Source organism: Microplitis demolitor, chromosome 3 (genome assembly GCF_026212275.2).
Source record: "Microplitis demolitor isolate Queensland-Clemson2020A chromosome 3, iyMicDemo2.1a, whole genome shotgun sequence".
In the NCBI taxonomy this organism is placed as follows: Eukaryota; Metazoa; Arthropoda; class Insecta; order Hymenoptera; family Braconidae; genus Microplitis; species Microplitis demolitor.
In genome coordinates, this window is record NC_068547.1 from 5335876 (window position 1) to 5357245 (window position 21370).

Consider the following 21370-nt stretch of genomic DNA (forward strand, 5'->3'; position numbering starts at 1 on the left):
GCGAATTGAATCTTTATAAAACGTAAACGACGTTCAGATGTATACGATCGGTTTTGTGAGCTTGCCGGTTCGGTTTTCTCCTCACTGCGTGTATTGTATATCAGTGTAAAGAAAAAAAGGAGTTATAATGTAATAGTGTGTACAATGTAGTATGTGGTGTGTACAAAACGGCCCACGCGTCGATGCAAATGACCGGTCGATCCACTGAAACGGCCAGCACATAAAAGAAGAGACGAGATATGAGAAATAAGATGGTGATGATGATGATGATAGTCGCGCTCAACCAGGCTCCGAATCAGAGAACGGCCTCAGAGAATAAGAATCTTCAGAAAATGTGATATTGAATACACTCCGTAAGCGCAAAACCTTTTTCGGGCGTTTCTTGTATACCGGTATAGTATATATATTCTCATCATATAATATTATCCTGTATCTTTAGCACATTGAGCGATATCGCGGATACAAGATGAGTCTCCCTCTCTCTCTTTCTCTCTCTCTCTCTCTCTCTCTCTCTCTCTCTCTCTCTCTCTCTCTCTCTCTCTCTCTCTCTCTCTATATATATATATATATATATATATATATATATATATATATATATATATATATATATCTATATATGTTGTGTATAAAACTTGTGGAAGGAGGATCAGGATTTGACCACTATGTAAAGTACCGATGGCATTAGTGACTGTGTTCGGCTATCGAGATCAGAGATTTAGAAGGGCCATTATCGTGGACGCGCCACTTTTTTAAGCCTTTTTATCTTTTTTTTTTACAATGTACACTCGAGAGAGCAAGGGGTATCGATCTCTGGCCGACGGCGATCGAACGGTTTTTCTTGATCTTTATCAGAATTGAAATGGACCCACCTCCGCTCTGTGTACATTTATGTGTATATGTGATCACCGATTTATCACAGACACTATCCCACATTTATGTACCTCATTTATATATGTACGTATGGATTCGTAGTATCCCATCCCCAATGGAATATTCCTCAGAGAGATGGAGTTACCGCAAATTTGGTTGGGTTTCTCCGCACAATGTAATCATAACACGGTAACTGTTAGATGTAAACTCAAAATGAATATTCATAGAGAGACTGGCGTAGCAGGAGGCAGAACCAGGAGGCAGAAGGACGAAATGCCGTCCACCGATGAGCGTGACTTGTTACTTGTTACCGATAGGTTAAACATTTCAAAATAACTTTAAATATTTCCGCGTAAATTAAATTTTACCAGATTTAAATCAACAGTGATTGATAAGTTCTCGAATATCATCAAAACAACGTCTGTATATATGCACACTTAATACAAACTACATATGGAGATTTAAAAAAATATTATTTTAGTATAATGTCTTCACAGAGTTACGAGCTACGAGCCCGAAAAAATAAATGCGTGGGGATCTTTTGAATGTATATATATACATATATATATATATATATATGTAGACATGTGTGTTTCTCAGCGTGTACCAGAAAATAAAATGAAGATAAAGATAAATAAAAAAGGATAAAAAGGAAGCAATGTTGCGAGGAAGCGAAGAGTCTTCGTGGGGCAATCCGGAGCAGCTCGCTCACTTAATTGCCTCTATCTATCATTACCCCTACTTGAAATGCACGAGACAGAGAGAAAATTACTTGAGAGAGAGTGAGAGCAAGAGAGAAAGAAAGAGTTAAGATCCCAGTCTGGTAACCTGCGTCCATTTGAGACGAAGGTCCAAGACAAAGCGATTGCAAAATCTTTTTCGTCTTTATTTCTTTTATTATTATTATTTTTTTTGTTTTTCATTGTATTATTTATTTTTTAATTTCTTTTAAGTACCCTTCTTCTTTCCACCTACGCCGCCTTTTCGTCAAGAATTCTTCTCAGCACACACTTACACACACGATTCCGCTGTATTGCGTTTAGGAATTATTTTATGCGGAGTTAAATCTTTCGCGGTGGATTAATGATTATTCTGAGAACTATTTCGGCGGTTCCTATTGTCTCCTCTGGTAAAAAAACTAAAACGAACGTTGACTTGGGTGCGAGAGATGAAATGGTTTGTGAGTGAATAATAGTATAATATGTATAAGTGAGAGATAGAATGAGAGATGTAATAAAAAGTAAAAGAATAATAATGTAAGTTAGCATTATATTAGCCGAGGCGAGTTGAGTTGAGCCGAGGAAATGAACTGTAGGAGCAAAAGAGAGGGCTAAACTCGTTCACCAGCAGGGCCCGCAATAACTTATGCGACTGTCGCGAGCCTTTGTGTCGTTCCCGTCCACGTTAGACTCCGAGCTCGTGTGGAGAAGGCTCCGAAGAATGGGACCGAGGACCCAAGACTGAGAAACTTGAGAATTCACATTCACATACGTATATATCTATGTATGAATGTATGTATATGTTTGGTACTGGTCGTTTTCTTATTTCCATGAGCGTTGAGACAAGAGAGATACAAAAGTGTGTGCTGTAGACTGTTTATTTTTTTACCAGTATTATATGCCTGTATCACAAACACCGGTTTACTTTTATTTTCAGTACCCAGAGATAAACCAATCCGCCAAGCTAAAGACTCCAATAATATAATCGAGTGTGCCGACAAGTCCGTAGGATTTATTTTAAATTGTTTATGGCACCACATATGATCAGTTGCACATAAATATATATCGACAGTATATTATATACCCATTGAAACTTAAATGATCAATTTCAAACTCTTGCTTTATTTGCGCCAACTTTATTCCGATTCAGTATTCAGCTCTGAAATGATAACGCAGTTATTTTTATAACGATCTGGTGCATGAAAATCGAATGTTTAGCGAGTAATATCAGGACGGAAACAGTGTTGGCGATGTAAAAAATCAGTTAGGAGCACGTGTTTACCTTTGAAAGTGAAGTTGAAGGTAGAAAAAGGAGTAAGGTAAAAATAAAATGAAAAAAAAAGGGATAAAGGGAGTTGAGTCGAGTATAAAGCTATTGAGAAAGAGAGAACAAATTAAAGTGAACCGAGAGTCGTTAATTAAAGCCGTAGTTATCCAGGTGAGTATGCGAGAGCAGACTATCTCGGAGCTGGGTTGGTATTGGTGTAGGTATAGGTATCACCGTCAGTGTATGTACGCCGCAGTGTAGAACGTTTGTACTTGATGTTAAAAAACTACCTTAACGGTAGTTTTTCTCCAAGTGCCAACTTCGCAAACTAGTTCTCGTCGAGTTGGTTATTATTTGTTCTTATTAAAATGGTGAATGCTGGCTGTGAAAATTCCACACTGATACTATATTAATAAGAGCGCTTGATACCCCGGTACTATGGAGGAATTAAGGGTAGAGATGAGTGTTGCGGGTTTTCTGATATGAGATGAAGAAGAGAAAAATTGAAGTTTGAGTAGGATACTGCTGAAGAAAATCTATCAGCGTTCAATTTTTTTTCTTTGCCTTTATTATCATCCCTGCATTTTTAGATTTTTTATGCTCTAATTTCAGGCTTTGTTTTTAACTACTCGGGTAAAATTTTTTGCTGATCTGTAATATAACTTTTATGAAAAGAACAAAAAATTACTTGAGTGTTGTCCATAATAAAAACCAACCAGTTTCCTATGCTATATACTTACGAGTATATATATATACATATATTTTTTTTTAAAGTTAAGTGAAAGAGAAAAAGATGAAAAAATAGAAAGTGCACATCCGTTCTTGAATATATAATAAAAATATTTAAAATATGCTGTACACTATTATTATGTACTTGACACATACTGCATACTGCACATACATCTACTTATTTAAATGCATCTCAATTTAACGATCGGTTTACTGCTTTCGTGCTTTTGAATTTAAAACCGCAATCTTATATTTTAGATAATATAACGGATATAGCTAATGAAAGTTCAACCATCAGAAGTAATGAATGCATGCATTCATGCACTATTGGTTATTAGTTATTACTTATTACTTATTACTTATTACTTATTGATAATTTTTTATTGATATTGATTTATTATTAATAAATAACAGCCAAGTATATTAACTTATTGCAATACTGGTGGAACGCTTAATTATTTTTTATGCTTCTCATGTAATTACATGGTTAATAATTAATGGATTAATGTAGAATGAATCAAGTTGATGAAACAATTATTTTTATCTTCAATCCATTTTAGTTTAATTACAGCCAATTAAGTTATTTTAGAAGATGCTGTAATTTTTTTTAAATTCATCATTTTTCGTTAAATTTTTTTGTTTTTAACGCTACTTTATAAAATTTTTAGTTTATTGAAAATTGATTAGTGTGTCCATAATGAACACTCATAAATCACTTTTAGTAAAAGTTTGAAAATTTTTTTAATTTATAACCAATTTTTGGGAGACATGAAAATAAAATTAATTCTTTTGAAACCAGGAAATTTTACTTTTTTTAAAAAAAAAAAAAAAATACAAAAATTACATGTTGGGTAGCAAATTAAAATTTATGATCATTAGATTCTTTTTATGAAGGATTTTTAGGTATTAAAAAAAAAAAATTCATTTGAAAAATCAGAGGCTTCCCGAGTCAAAAGAATATCTTGAATATGGCGTAATTTTTAAAAATGGAAATAAAGTAAGTCAAGTTCAAGTTCTTTTTTTAATTAATGAAAAACACATTTGGTTTTGACTTGCTTTTGACTAAGTTGTCTCACTTAGTACCGATTTACACCAACTGAGTCAAATTAAAGTCATGTTGTTTTGGACTTGATTTAGTTGACTTAAATTCGTCATTTAACCCACACGAAAAAAGATACCCGGGAATATATGCCGGCAAAAAATCATACCTACAACAATATACTAAAGATATATAAACTATTTTGCCGGAATATATATTTTTTCATGCGGGAAGTCAAATCCAAGTCAATGTGACTTTAATTTGTCTTAGTTGACCTAAATTTCTAAGTCAAATCTAAGTTAGACTTGACTTGAATTTGATCTCTAAATCTGAAATAGTGACTATTTACAGTTTCACAGCTATAAGTATACCAAGAGGTATACTTATATCTATATAATAGAGTATAATCTCTATTTTTCAGTGGTTTTCACTGCTTCATATTTAGAGAGTGACAGTTGACTTAAATTTTTAAGTTACAAACGTCATATAGGAGTTAAAAAAGTAAGTGTAGCCAAAATCAAGTTAATTAACTTCAAAAAGTCAAAATCAAATTATTTTTTTGACCTGGGTTGAAAAGTTGGAAAAATTATAACATGTACCAAATTTAATTAGAATTTTTAAAATTTATTTTTTAATTAAAACAAATAATGATTTTATGTTGTAATTCTGAATTATTACTATCATCAATAAATTGAATACAAATATCAATAAACTAAATGTATTTGAATACACCCGTCTTATAATTACATAATTCACACAATAGACAGCAATTGTTAAGTCTAGCGTAACGTAAAAGCATGTAGTTACAAGAGAACAATTGAAAGCGAATAATGGGTATTATTAAAGTTAAATCGATATGGAATATTCTACAAACAATGAGTTTCATTGTCATAGATCAAGGGCAAGCATAAATCCATACAAAAATTTACCGCACATTACTATCATATCACCAAACCCAAATATGTTAACAAAAAACAGATTTATTTTATCATAATTCATAGTACCGCAACAAAGTAAAGGTGTAACAATCATGCACCAGGAATTCGAGTTACATAATATGTATAACACAATCTCGTATCGTGTTTCTACACGCGTTTAGTTACTAAACAGAGTATTAATATGTAATTTGTATATCCAAGAGATCACTATCACAAATCATTTTTTGACATGTCATAAACATAAACGTTAGTCAATTCCAGAATTCTCCATCACACAAATATATGTATCTAACGAAAATAGATCTGGGTTTAACATATAATATAAGTACGGATATTTCAACAGCGCACTAGAACCAACTAAACATGATTTCCAAGAAATAACGTTCGTGCTCGTAAAATTAGCCTGATTTTAGAGCAGTAATAAGAGGTGATATCGGTTGTTATGGTATCAAGCGTATGCTTTTGCTTGATGCTGGAGTTTAGAGCCATTATCTTTCTCTTCTCCTCTCGGTTACTCTTGCTCTCGTAGATGCTCTTTAACTCACTATGCTCGTCGACAAGAAGCATATAATAGTATAAGTATAGGAATATATCGCAAAGCACAGCTCGTTGAATAGGAGCGGGACTTGAACTCGAGAGTATACGAGTAGTAGGTAGGCAGGCAGGCAGACAAACGCTTGCTCTTGCTTAGCTGCAGAGCATAGCACTCGTCGACGGAATATTTCGTTTTAGTTCTCTCGGGTGTAAGCAAAGTTCTCTCCTAATCTCCGGTATGCAAGCGGGAAAGGGTGTGTCCGCTTTAGTCGAGCGAACTGAGCCGAGTTGCGAGATGAGTTGAATGTAGAGTGCAGCCTCTAACACACAGACTCACACACACATACGTAATTACATATTTACATCAACTATGTACACAGTTTATAAGTACATGTGTGTATGTAAGTGTGTGTGTCTGTGTGCTGGTTAAAGATTCCTACGTTGATGTGGTTTAGTTCGCGGTTTGGATGCAAAAAGTGCTTGCCATTACATTCTCACTTGACTCGTACATGGCTCTGCGCATAACCGACAAAACGAAAGTCTCCACAATAGATTGGACAGTTTTGTTGTTTATATATATACATATATATACAATCGAACGAGCACTCTGGAGAGATGTTTGTTTATTTACAATACAAAAGTAGTTTGTGCAGCGATCAATCACCGGCAGAATGACGCTGAACGTCCATCGAAATGGCATTGATGCTAGAGAGAGTTGAGAAGCTGAGTAGAGTTGGATCTGATGCTCGTGCAAGTGAGAAGACATCTGTGATTTAGGAACTTGAAGGACCAAAACGAATTCACTCTGTATATATATAGACAGAGAAGGAGAGATAGAGAAAGAGAGAGAGAGAAAGCAATCGCTCGTGGAATATTATCCCAAGAGTAGAGGGTCCAGCGATATCCCTGGCGTCCGTTCGCGGCGGCAGGTCGTTTGAAAAACGATGATGGCCCGAGAGAGTTGCTGGCCAGCAGAGAAGCTAACTCGGCGCATTCGTCACGTTCGATTCTCGCTGGACCAATGCATTCTCGTTAAACGAATATGTGCATGACTCCCGACTGACTACTACTCGGTTCGTTGCTTGTGTGCCGTGCTTCTGATGCTTCTGCTTCTGCTTCTGCTTCAGCTTCAGCTTCTCTTCCCGGTGTAGTGCCAGTACTTCTATTTTGCCTGTTGTTGCTAGTTATACTCGCCACTGCCGCTGGGTTAGACAGCACCAGACACGAGACAAACTCAAACTTTGACCTCCAGAGTTGAATCGTGCTGAAACTTGCCCAACCACTTTCGACTTCTACGACAAACGCTAAACCTATATATACACATCCAAAGTTGTCTCCAACAACTGTGATTTGTCCTGACATTTAATTTGAAAATTTCATTAACATCCCTTTCCCCCTCCCCCTTAGCCACCCTCCAACTAACTACCCCCTTTTTATTCACTATAATTGTATTTATTTATTTTAATTTTTTTACAAAACTTTCCAGCGTTTAAAAAAGTTTTATTGTGCACTCTCTCATTATGGACTGGTTCCAAAGTTTATTATCATCAATTTGACGGTAATGACAATATACGACAATTATATATACCCACACACGCACACATAAAATGTATATTTATTTTTATTTATGGTGGTGCTGTGAAGAAGTAAAATTGCTGAATTAATTTGGTTAAAGAAGATGCGCATAGTTTGCCGTTCGTTATATATATTATAGAGTAAGAGAGACGATAAAGTGGACCTGGTAAAACATTATGTCCATTTTTTCCCTCAGACCGCAACGAAGATTGATGCACAAGTCGCGACGCATCCAAAATTCGTGTAGATATATATACACTACATGCGCATTTGAGCACACATGGGAAAAAACGTACACCTTAAGAGTTTGCTAAAAAAGAAGAGATGATGTCGGGCCTGAGGGCGAACATGCTCGGAGTCGACTTGCCCAACTAACATTACCAAAGTATCCAGCTTCAGTTACAGCTTCAACTCCAACTCCGACTCCAACTCCAGCCGTCTTGGTAAGCCTGTCAAATAAACTGGGTGTTCGGCGTACATACTGTCTTATAAGTAATCATACATGTACACACGTGAACTCACCCAGCGAAGAATCCATGCACGCACTCTTGTATCTCCTCTTCGGCAAGTTTTTGACTCGACGCATTTCATTTATTTCTTATCTGCTTTCTCCGACTATTTACCGGGACAAAAAAAAACCAGATCACTCGTAAAAACTTTTCACTTGTGATTTCTTCAGTCCTTTTCTTTAGTAAACCTTTTTTTTAACCAGTTAAGTTTTAAAAGTTTGCCTGCAATCCGAAATTCGCGGGCCAATGGGCGCCCGTCCAACTCGTCCACGTGCGTTTCCAGTTATCTATATAAATTTTCTCGTTATTTTATTTAAACCTTTTTCTCAAAGATACAGGACTAAACCAGTAATTTGTTCGATAAAGTTTAACTTTAATGCAAATTTCATTTATTTTTATTGCTAGAAATTTTTTCTTACCAAGTAGATTAAAAAGTTTACCAGCATAACTTTTCATTATTTGCTTTTTTATTTTTTTTAACTAATTATACTAATTACAAATTATCTAATTAAATGCATGTAGTTCACTGAGCACACCAGATACTTTTTTTTTTATTATTTTTCTTTTTTAATTACTTTTCACGAATGAAAAAATGTTCTCGCTAAATGCAGTCAGATTATATTCACACCGCCGTCTATATATATACATATATATATATATATATATATATATATTTATATAAAAATACGTGTATATATTTAATGATAAAAATAAAAAGACGAGAATAAATAAAAGTAAAATTATGTCTGACAACATTAACATGCAGTAATTAAAACAAAGTTGAAAAAAAAAAGAAAAAAATTTGAAAAAAAAATTTATAAACAAGTGTGTGGAGACCAGACAGGACGTATGTATACCGGTAAGAAAGTTTCTTGCATGGCGACCCCGACATGTCGCAATTACTCTCCCATCCGGCAGTTGAGAGATAGGAAAAGTAAAACACGCGACTGACACACTCCAAATATATATATGTATATGTATGTGTATATGTATATATGTACTTTATCAAAGGCTCGTTATCAAGATTTTTAATTTCCCGTTCTCATGAGTTAGTATAGGTGTCTCTATTGAAGCGTAATTAATATTTTTATTAACTTTATTAATGTATATTATTAATAAGTCTCAAGTGGACACGCTGTCGTGCTGGCAGTTTGTCCGAGGACCGGTTTTAAAGTTAAAAGTAATGAAGGCGAACGAATCGAGTATAAAAGTATTATTTCTCACGTTAATATGCGTGTTTTCTGGTTTCACTTCCTCTTTTGTTTTTTTGCATACTCGATATCTTTTATATGGCCTCCCACAAGGGAGAGGAGGATTCGATACACTATTCAGGCATTCTCATCGCGATAGCTCAACACTCTGCATATCCGACTCGATATTACAATCCACTTGAAAGAGCATATTCTACGCTTCAATTTCCTCTCATTCACTGACGCCCAAGGCATATAATTTCGAGTTTCGCGTATACCTTTTGACAACGGAAAATCAATCTTTCAAGATTCATCGTTATCATTAGTTGCTTATTATTATCTGGCTCTTAAAGTATTTAATACCCCGATACGCGCTTTAGTCAGAATATTAAATTTTTTTTATTTATTACAGTTATTAAACTTTTCCCACTATTATCTATTGATTTTTTTTAGAAATTTATTATTCAATTTCGAACTTCAAAGCGAGAAAAAATTTCCAATAATAGGGATTATTAGATTATCTGATTAATAGGTAAAAGTAAAGATCGATTTTTTACAAAAACTGGGACAAAATTTAAAATGAAAATATTCAGGTGTTCATAAATATGAAGGGAGTTTGGGAAAATGAGGTAATGTGAGAAAAATGGGGTATCCAAAAATCGTTTTAAATTTATATTTATTATTCATACTCTCAAATTATATTTATTATTTAAATTAACACGAGAATATACTTAAATTTAAATTAAAAAAAATATTTCGTAAAATATTCGTGAATTAAATTTGAGAAATTTTAATTTTTAATATGAATTCTAATTTATACAATATAAATAATCAGTTTTGTTAATTAGTTAAAAATATATTTTTGCAAAACTAAATTAATGCAGAAGACTCGATTTATAATTTTATATTAATATATTTATGTATTTTAATTAAAAAAAAAAAAAAATTTATTCGCGTATAAATAAATATCGAAATTCAAAATTTGTAAATAAATTGAACTGTCGCTAAGAAATTTTTTTGTAATTATCGAGTTATATATTAGATGTTTTTCAGATAAATTTAAATTCATCGCTACGCTGAATTTAAATATATATATCTATATGTATTTTTTTCTCAAAATCTTAATTTTATTCATGTTGATAATTGAATATTTAGCATATGTTTGATTATTCCATTACTATGTATGTATATATGGGTAAAACGAGTTATTTATTTTATACTAATTATGTTAATTACTTACAAATTGTATAATTTGCCAACAGATAGGAAATAACGTATGTAAAATATATAATATATTGATGATATAGGTATGATCAGTAATAAATGGATTACAGTTATTTAAGCGTTAATATTTCGTTCACACTCGACATTTTGTATTCTCATAAATTTACCCTGTGTACACTGACGTGAATTACTAACATGTATACACCACTACTAGATGTATTGCTTTTTATACAGGGGGTGAAAACAAAGGGGAATTGTTCGGTAAACCGCGCATTTTGTTCTTCATATCTAACACACATGTATTTTATTAGAGTCATATAAACGCATTGCAAAATCAATTATAACATTATGCAGTTCTACACTGTAAAAAGAGCGGTGTTAAAAATGCACTCAATTTAACACCACGTGGTGTTAAAATAAAATAACATCTTTACTTCCTTTACTTCTATGTGTTAGTGCTATTTCAGAAGCACTTGTCTGAAGCTTCAACAGAGAATACACACTCAGCACATAAACAATCCATACTAGGGACTCGTTGATGGGAAAAAAAATGATTTTCTTTCATTTCTATGTGCTAGCATTTTTCCAGAAGACTTCTCTGAATCCTAGAGAAATCCAAGAGAATTCCTAGAGATATTATCTTCCTTCACTTTTATGTGCTAACACAAAAAATTTTAACACCTACACTGCCTAGACTTACCCCGGTTTTTTTTTTACAATCTATAAAAATTAAATCCGTAACATTTTGTACCACTTTTGATAATTGTGTAACGATAATATATTATCTTATAATTTCTATCGACGGTATATGACGCAACGTTAATGATTGAAAAAAAAATGTATATATACGATGTATAAAAATGAATTAACAAGTTTGAGATAGTAATGAAACATTAAAAATACAATTAATCATTGAAGAATGGAAAAAAAAGTTTGTGAAAATGATGGTGGCAACTAGCATAGCCATTAGTCGTTAAATTGAAACTGGATCAAGGAGAAAAAGAAATAGTGTGAAGTTAATACACAATACCTACAGGTTTATATTACTGTATTATACTCATAAGTTATGTTATGACGTTGCCAGAGTAACAACAGTAACAGTAACAGCAACAGCAGCAGAAGCTGGAGCAGGAGTATTCGTGTAGTTGTAATAATAACAACAGCATATTATGGGTAAGTGAAAGTGTTGCAGTTCGTGTTATGGCAAGTCGTCGAGAGGTTTCTTTGGGGTCTTATATTAGGAACCACAAGTACTTGGTAACACTAAACGCGTCTCATAATATGCATAGTCTTGAAAAACAGCACATTTGTGGTACATGCCTCTAATTTTCGTGTAACAAGCTAACCGCCTGTTTAGAAAATATTCAAATTATTATTTTTAGTACATTCGTAGTAAAACATTTATGTTGATAAGCAGTTTTACTTTAATGCCAGTTGCTAGCTAATAAAAATTCAAGCCAGATAAATATTTTGTATATTTATATATTTAGCGTGGCCATAATGGAACATTTATAAAATCACCCGAATGTCTTATTTTTTAAAATAAATTTAAATTTCACAGTTTATTCTGAAAGATGCAGATAAAATTATTTTTTTACAATTAAAAAATTTAAATTTTTTCAGAAAATTTTTTTCGGGGGAGTTTGAAATTTTTTTTGATTAAAATTATATGTTAGGTATCAAATGATAGCTTACAATAAATATTATCTTGTAATATTTATTTTAATGAATTTTCAATGATTTAACTGATTATAAGATTTAAAAGTATGCCCCTGATCTTGAAAACTGGAGTGAAAAGGCTTGAGAAATTTGAAAGTTAATTTATGAATAATAATTATAATAATAATAAAATTATTAATATGAACATAGTTGAATTGTGAATATAAACTTAAATGTTATGAGTATTTTCATTTAAAACTGCGCACCCGACTTTTTTACTAGTCACCTTTTCGTAATGGTGAACTTTTAAATAAATTAATCATATTAAATTAATTGTGGAGAGACGTTGGTGAATGTATCGGCTCAAATTTAAATCGAGTACAGAACACACCCATAACTTCTGAGCCAAGAAAAAAAAAGGCACGTAAAAAGTGTATTTAGCATTGAATATACCCGACTAATTTGTCATTATATTAATTTATTAGCCAACTTTCGAGTCGATTTAAAAATAAATACTCGCAATCTATCAAAAGTAAATGTTATTATATTTAAATAAGCTTTTTTTTGAGCAAGTATAAAGACCAACCATCAATATTATCCGAAGCCGATCCGAGCAGAGTCAGGAACCGAGGTAAGAATGTACCTCATACAGACGCTGTTACAGAAAGTTTACAAATCGCTCAGCAAATTTATTACCACCTGCTACACACACTGATTGATCGGGAATGAAAGTGAACGACGCAAAGTTTATTGATTCACCAGCGGCTAAGAGGACGTTGATGTAATGGTCTTGACTAAATTGCCTCATGAATAGTCATGGTCATCAATGAGAGCCACATGATTTTGCTCAAAATTATTGATGGAACCCTGGCCGACTATCGTCTTCCTCCTTTCCTTCCTTCAACGCCGTGCTGCCTCCATGCTACTTGATGAGTTATGTCCAATAAAAAATTCACAAAATAATAAACTTGCAAAAAAAAAAGGACTTAAATATCAAGCACGTATTTAAAGAAGTTAATTGCTTCGTATTTTGTTCTGCTTCCTATCCATCATCCTTTCATATATTTTGCTAATTATTTTTCTTCTAATTGATATTTTATTTTTACTAAATATCCAAGGTTAAATAATTATATATATATATATATATATATATATATATATATATATATATATATATATATATATATATATATATATATATACCTACATAACAGTTATTTATAAAAATATATATATTTATATACATACAGAAGAAAGAAAGAGGGGGCTAGTAAAACATTTTGACTAATATCAATTTTTTATGGGGTTCAACTTTCTTCAGTTCTCAAATAAGTCTTCAACATCAATATAACTCAGCCACAAAAAAATTTATGAATGTGAGGCAAAAAGGACAGCCTTAAAAAATTATAAAATATTAATTTGTAATTTTACTTTAGTTAAGTCACCAAAGAAGTATTCGGTTTAATAAAAAAAAAAATCTGGAGCCCCATTTTACCCCGTACATTGGTAACTCATCGAAATTTTAGAGACCCGTTTACCCCCGAACCCTTTTCTTGTTTATAAATATAAATACATACAAAGTGTACAAAAGCTAAAAAATTGGCCAATCAAGAACTCAACACTAATCAGATGTTTCAATTGAATGTATCTCGAGAGTGTTGTGGTGTGAATTCACAGGAAACACGTGACTTTAAAAACTATACTGTTAAGCCGTATAGTATAGAAGTATATAGAATAAGAGAAGCAATGTAAAGGCTTTCTCGCGATAAACTGGTGCACAGTCTTTCCCACGTGCATTGCAATAAGTGTTGCCACATAAACACTTCCTTCCATTTATAAACAAATATATATGTATATATATAAAGTACCTGTATAAATAAAATAATGAAAAGAATAAGAATGAGAATGACGATGAGGTAATAAAATAAGAAATAAAAATTATCATTAAATATTTATATACACGTCTATATATATGGATAATATAATGGATATGTGTATGGTGTAGGGTAAACAACAGTTAACTGGAAGTAAACCACAAGTTGATGCGTGAAAATGTTTGAAATTCAGAGTGATCATTATTACTGCTATTATCCGTTTCTCCACTGGTATAATTGATCGACGTCCCTGCGTTGCTTTACACTCGAGCAGCCTATTATATGTGTGCCAACACTATCACCAGATATCACGAAATATGTGTTCGTGCGTGACGATAGTCTCTTTAAAACGATGTTATGTATAATATATAATTAGTTTAAAAATTCATTTTCGGCATTCCGTTATGAGTTAATTGATATTTGTATTATGTAACGAGAGCTGTTTGATTATATGACTTTATTACCGTGCAATTAATGATTTATTAAATTCCTGATGCTGGTGGTGATGGATTGCATTATTAATTAATGGATCTATTTATATAATTAGTGGTGGTCTCTATATGCTGTTTTCACAATTTTATTATTTTTTTCACTTTAAATATTCAAATGTCTGGTATATGATTGATATAGAGTTTAAACATTCATCGTTTTAATTCGCTCTGTAATTGTAAAGTCAAAATTTGAAAAAAAGAATAAAAAGGTTTCTTTGAGCCAATTAATATTTACTCGAGTCTACAAAGCCTACAATTGGATAATAGATAGATAAATATTTATTTGTCATAAAAAAGATTATTTGAATGAGAAATTATGTTTAAGTTAATTAAACTAGCGCTTAACCTCTATACAGTGGCATTAGGGTCAACTTAACTTTGTAAAAGTGTAACCTGATTATAGTTGTTACGACTAATTTTTCACATAAAGGCAGCTCAATGTATTCCTTTGTTACGAATTATATTTTTTTTTGGTTTTAGGTTGTTTAAGAACCGGTTGGATTCGTTCGTTTTTCATCTGGTTGCTTCCGGAGTGGCTCATTGATCCTCGAAGAATTTTTAATAGCGAAGTCTCAGCTTCCGGTAAGAGGTTTCTATAAATATTTAAAATTTAAGATTTTACTTATGAAATTTATATTATTAGGGGAGGGTTGGGTAAGATGGGAGAGCTAAGTAAAGAAAAATGCACTTTAGTATCCTGAGTACGCAAATTTTTTATTTATGAAGAATATTTAAAAAAAATAGTAGGTTTTATTCCAGGCGTTTTTTGAGCTTGGAGCTCAAAAGTTGACCAATAGTAACGTTTTCGAGCTTCCCGAACTCAAAAACAACGGGAAGTTTTGGTAGTTTTGTTAACCTGCAGGATCAACCGTTTTTCAGATTTTTTCTTTTTTTTTTGTTTTAAATAAATACTATTAAAGAATTAAATATTAAAATGTAATGAAATTTAATTAAGATTTAATTCAATGATTCTGATTGAGTGACATTATTCGAAAACATTTAAAAGCAGAAAATTAATTATTAACTGCATCGCTTTCGGTTAACAGAAAAACAATAATGAGATATCGTTAAATTTTATTCATTCATTCGATTAATATTAAATTACTATTAGAAATCCATTTAATTGTGGATTCTTGTTAATAAAACTTTCTCAGTTAATGAATTAATTTTTTTTCACTAATTAAATTTTTATCGTATATATATATAACATACATATATTTTCAATTAATTAAAAATTTTCTCGTAATCAGTTTTGAAATATTTTCTTACAAATTAATATCTTGATAAAAAAAACTTTATTTACCCATCGGAAAAGTTTTATTTAAATAGGGCTCAGGTTAAAATTACAATACGTATAAAAATAATTCAAATTCGGTGGTAAACACAAGAAAGTAAATCAAATAATGACTACAGTTAAGTGGGGTATAACACATAGTTGGCAAGAGGAAAGCGGTCTTAAATCATCAGTACATAGCCGCGAATATTATATCCCAAGATATAAAATGTTATAATACATAAAAGCAATGGTTAGTAGAGTAGAGTTTAAACCGCAAGATACACAAGAGAGTGAGATTTAGCAGTAATTCATTTTCAGACTATTAAATATATAACTCATACTAGTGTTGACTAAATCCCGTGAAATTTGAGAGAGCTAACGGCCTTCAGTCGATAAAAGTAAAACGACCGCGAACTAGTGCAGCTCATATTATTGGGTGTGGTTTAAAGTAGATGAGGAAAAAAGAACTAAATTAGAGTATGTATATATATATATATGTATATATATATATATTTATATATGTATATATACAAAGAAAACTTAAGATCTAACAGATTTCTACTGAGAAGTCACGAACGCCACCGATAAGCTTTATCGGCGGAAATTCATGCTTAGAACCCGCGGAGTACCTCTTGCTTCTGCCAGACCAATATAATAACAAACAAACTTAAATTTTAACTTCTTATCATTATTTTTTTTAATTATACATAACAGTAATGATTATAAATACTAACAAAGTTAGTAATGATTGGGTTGCTGTAATAAAAATTTATATCACCAGTTTTAAATAATTTTCAACTTAAAATACATCTTAATAAATATTTTCATTTGATATATTTTAGTTTAAGTATACATATTACTATATACATACATATGTATATATATAAATATATATGATATTTGAGATTAGGGTGTTATTGCGTTATAAAAGACGATAAAAATAACGAAAAGGTATTTTTCGGATAACGAGTGCGAAATTTATTACGCTCAAGTCAATGTCTTTTGAAGCAAGAGAAAGGCAATGTTAAAATAAAAAAAAAAAAAAACGTATATATATATATAAAGGAAAAGAAACGTGGCATTGCCGATAGCAAAACCTCTCGCTGTTTGCGTGACAGTTGGGCGTTAACATTGTCGATCTCTTGACTTTCTTAGTTGCCTTGTAGTATTTTTATTATTATTTCTTTTTTTCTTATATTTTTTCATCCCTGCTACTGCTTAGTAACGTCCATTTATTTTGGCACATTCTTCAATCGCGATTTCTTTCTTGCAGTATTGTGTTGTAGATGTCGATGTATATATATATATATATATATACACACATATATATATATATATATATATATATATATATATATATATATATATGTATAACTTTACGAACGTGGCTCTTGCAGTTCCATCTGAAAATCGATTATTGCTGTTACTGTCATTGAATTTTTTATGGATAAATTGAATTTTACTTCCAATAGCAATGGTCTGCACGTATCAAAAAGCTCAATATTTAATTTATAAAGATTACTATTTTTCAAGATTGTTTATCACCGGACAGAGATTTGTTGACCCTAAGAGAGTATAAATGTCCTCAGAGTCCTCGTTAGGATTTTATTGTTATATAACAGGCTTTAAACGAGCTCTCGAACAAAGAAGATACTTTGTACTACCGGGAAACCCATTTCACTATTTTTTCCCCTTACATACTTACACTTTTACGCAGCTTTTAGTATCAGCTTTGTTCTATAACCTATTCTATGTTCTCCGACTTGATCATCATTAACACATATCCCCGTTCTATTTCTTTTAGTACACTGTAAAAAGAGCAGTGTTAAAAATGGACTCAATTTAACCCCACGCGATGTTAAGATGATATAACACCGGTGTAGGCGGTGTTAAAATCAGTGTAAAAAAAATTCTACATATATATACAGAAATTAGAAAAAAAATGTAAGAAATATTAATAAAAAATTAATGAATATTATCTGGAAGAAATTTTAATTTTGCTATGTACACGGAGAGAAATGTCAAGTGAATATTACTATGCAGCATAGTAATGGTTACATTACTCTATAGTTTGTATAAGCAGTCACATAAGAGCGGCATGACACTAACTATAGAGCAATGTAACCATTACTATGCTGCATGGGAATATTTACTTGACATTTTTCTCCGTGTACTTATTTAAATAATTGTTTAACTGTAGTGGTCGAGTAAGTAAAAATTTTCACAAAGTAAAATATTTTCAACACCGAAAAATATTTTAACTCCGAAAAATTTTTTTAACACCGGTAAAGAATATTTACACCGACTACGGTGTTATTTTAACACCGCTTACGGTGTTGAAATTTAACACCTGGAATTTTAACACCTACACCTACACCACCTGGATTTACCCCGGATTTTTTTTACAGTGTTCATCTCGATAATATAACGATGTTATATAACACAACCGAACTTGATCTCTCTAACCGGCTATTATTTTTTAATAAAAACTTTGTTGAAAGCTCGTCCAACTTTCCGGCGTTCAATAAAGGATCAACGTAATTATACAATGTTATCCGTAAAGAACAAAAAAAAGAACATAGTTATTATATAAAAAAAGCTCGAAAACTAAAAAGTAAAAATCTAAGACAAACAAAAGGAAAATGTGTATTGTTTATATTAAAATGTGTTGCGCTTGTCGAGCTGTCTATAACGCTAATTATATTATCAACATTGGAGTGTTGTCTTTTAAACAAACTCAAGCGGCTTACTGTTATATACCTTCGCTTTATACATACCTTTTTCCATAATAATAAAACCTACATATATATACACAACATCCCGAGTTGTCGGGTTTCCTTTTACTTTTATATTCTCTCTCTGCCTCGACTCGCTTCATTATATTTTCAATGTTTATTTTATTTTTTATCGTGGATCTAATTTCGTTTATACTAAACACTAAAAATTTATAGATAACGAGTTAATTAATAACGTAAATTAATTAATCATTTTTAATTTTTACTCCATAATATTTAATGAAAATAAATCAAAAAATTTTTTTGGCTAAAATAATTTGGGGAGGGGGCTAAATACGCTCTTTAAAAAAAAAATCGTAATTTTTTTTACTACAAAGTAGTAAATTTTTTCAAAGAAATTTTCCATGAACCGACTTACCTCACAACGGCTGTGTTGCTTCTATGGACAAAAAATATAAAAATTCTGAGAGACTCTGCAAATCCTCTCTCCTATTTGTATCATTAACGTCCAATAGAGCGGCGTAAACAAGTAATTCATATATTCATATACATAAATATATAAATATACACATATATAGATGTGTGTATAGAGGGGCAAATAAGCGCAACGAGTAAAACGTTCTCATATATATAGTATGTGTATGATGATTTTTATTTGATTTACGATATTGGGGGTCTCTGAATCGCTCGTTAGTGATATTGTCATTGCCGTGGCATCCGTTCGATCGAACTGGCTATACTGTGTGTGTTAAACAACATATATGTGGATAAGCTGTAGCATGCTATCTAAACGGTAGGGGGCAATGACAACGTGAGTACAAAAGTATTCATGTATGTGTAAATATATTTATATGTATATATATGTGTGTGCCGATCAGTGCATACTAGGGGTTGGAAACCATCGATGTATAAAGGCTCGTTGGGCTACCGTTGCGTAAAGTGTGGAATCATGTGAGTATTTCTCATCCCTTTCTATCCTACCCCTCCCCCTTTTCCCGTCTCGTCCCCTTACCCCCGTTTGCTAGGCTTCATGTCCTTTTCCTCTTTTCCTATTGCCTGGTGTATACCCACGGGCAATCATGAAAATCGATTATGCTAAAGAGCTTTGAATTATTTTCCAACGCACATTCGGTATCGTTTTTAGTCTAGACTGGAGTAGGCTACTTTTAATTTGACATTTCATAAAAATTTCACTTGCATTTGAGAAAATAAACTCATCATTTTTTTCAATTATTAAGTTAACATTGAAAATTAGTCAGCAGTAATAACTGTGCATTAATAATAATAATAATAATAATACACGTCTATTATTAATAAATCAATGAATATGCGGCGCATATTTTTAAAAAATTAAGCGCACGCGAGCTCTCATGGAATCAACTTCAATAGAAGTCAAACAAGTTGAGGTGCGAAGTAAAGTGAAGTGAACAAGTGAAGCATCGCGATTGCAAGAAAGTAAGACGGAAGACCGGATGTTGGTTCTCTCTTGTCTGGCAGAGCGATTCCGCGTGCAAAGATCCCTTACAATATACATATATATTGTAAATCCCCTGACTGCACTGCCTCGATCTACACCTTGGAGTTGCTCGGCTCCATCCCAGCTTCAGCCCCTTAAATCCTCAGTCGAGGTCGAGATGAACACATTAGCCTCTCACCCTTACTTGACGAGTAGTCTCGCCCGTACTGGGAATCCGTGCGAACGATAGCACGTGTTTGCACGTGACCGTCCTTTCCCAGTCGAAAACCCTGCTATCGTATACATTATTCGCCCTCTTCATCATCACCGTCATAGTCGCGCCCTTTAAGATACACCCGGAAATATAAGGGGATTAAAATTTTCCATTACTGTCATTATATTTAACTTATCGCTAAAAAATAGTTTTTTGATGGAATTTAAATTAAAGTCACACATATTTAATTACCGAAGCTCAAAATTTTTTGTCGACGTCACTTGTCATGTCATTAAAGTGCATCGTGTATATTTGTGTAACCAATCAGAGTTTATTACATACTCGGTTTAGTGTTTATATAAAAAAGAGTTAAATGTTACTTGGAGTTGCGTTTAAGTACACAATGAAAAACAAAGAAAAGATGGTGAGTAAAGAGAGAAAGAAAGAAAGAAAGAAAGAAAGAAAGAAAGAATGAGAGTACAACGGTTGCAATCCGTTACTGTTGGATTCTCTAGTATGTCTGTCGGACTGTCCTCCGCGTGTCAGTCGTAAAAGTAAAAGCCCTTGGTTAAAGGAAAAAGCCGCCATGTAATTAAGGTGCTCCCGAGCGATTCACTGTTTGCCTTGCCGCCTATATGTGTCACTGTCACGCTGCTTCCCGCGACTGTTGCTGCAGCAACTTTTGCTGTCTTACCTGTATATGTATATATATATGTATACAGATATACGTATTGTAGCTCTTCTCTTTTACCTGACTACGGTCAGAGAAGCCTCTGGTTCTCTTCTTGCGATACGACAACGTCTGTGTCTTTACTCTTCTCTCGCATCTCATTCGTTTGTCCACCGAATAAAATAAACTACTAAAAAATGTATATTTATATATATACGTTTGCTGGGTATCTCTTTCTTGCTTACACCCGATCAGGACTTTTATTTACTCTCATCTGACAATTGACCACAATTATTCGGAGCCTGCGCGCAAACGCTAAAGACGTACAGTGAATCACCAAAGGGTGGAAGGCCCGCAAGACGAGGGAAAGGAGAGCAGAAAGGGACGACAACGACGAGCAA

General features: G+C 32.5%; 1 long non-coding RNA gene across 3 annotated transcripts in view; it reads left to right on the top strand.

Moving 5' to 3' along the window:
• Positions 1 to 21370, top strand: part of LOC128667474 (uncharacterized) — a 146070-nt gene that overhangs the window by 66699 nt on the left and 58001 nt on the right. For all 3 annotated transcript variants that reach the window (XR_008403450.1, XR_008403447.1, XR_008403452.1), the window contains exon 2: positions 15099 to 15200. This is a non-coding gene — a long non-coding RNA (uncharacterized LOC128667474). The remainder of the gene's footprint in view (positions 1 to 15098; positions 15201 to 21370) is intronic.